The sequence below is a fragment of the Tupaia chinensis genome, unplaced genomic scaffold, assembly GCF_000334495.1.
Source record: "Tupaia chinensis unplaced genomic scaffold, TupChi_1.0 Scaffold000166_1, whole genome shotgun sequence".
Classification (NCBI taxonomy): Eukaryota; Metazoa; Chordata; class Mammalia; order Scandentia; family Tupaiidae; genus Tupaia; species Tupaia belangeri.
Window position 1 is genome coordinate 1,175,586 of NW_006159641.1, and position 548 is coordinate 1,176,133.

The window sequence follows — 548 nt, forward strand, 5'->3', positions numbered from 1 at the left end:
CAGTTCGCTGATAAACGCCTACCTCCAAGTGATCGGTGTCTCTAGGAGGCCTTGGGTAGGGCTACACCAGCATCATTGTGGGGGTGTAAATCTTTTCCCTTGCTCAGGTAGAAAATTCTGATGATCGCAGCGTTCAAGTGTCTTGCAGATACACGCCAGTGACACAGACTGAGTAACGTCTCATGGGAAGTTTATGATATTGTAATATCTATACATGTATTTGACGAATGACCCAGAATATGCTGGTGTAAAATAAGCGAAGCAACTGCTAGCTGCTGCTTCTCAAATGTCGCTCAGCAAGATAATTAAATACTGCAGTCAGATTTTTTGTTGCATCATTTGAAAATTACTAGTGTGCTTAATGGGAAATTTGTCCAGGTGTATGTGAGCAGGTAAGATATAAACAATTTATGCACACTATGACTTAGTATGTGGATTTATTCCCAAATCGCTTGGTCACCATGCGGTGTCTGTATTTTATATGTGTATCCTTATATACGTAATGGTTATAATATGTAATAAGAACAAAGTGGCATTACATCATTCCT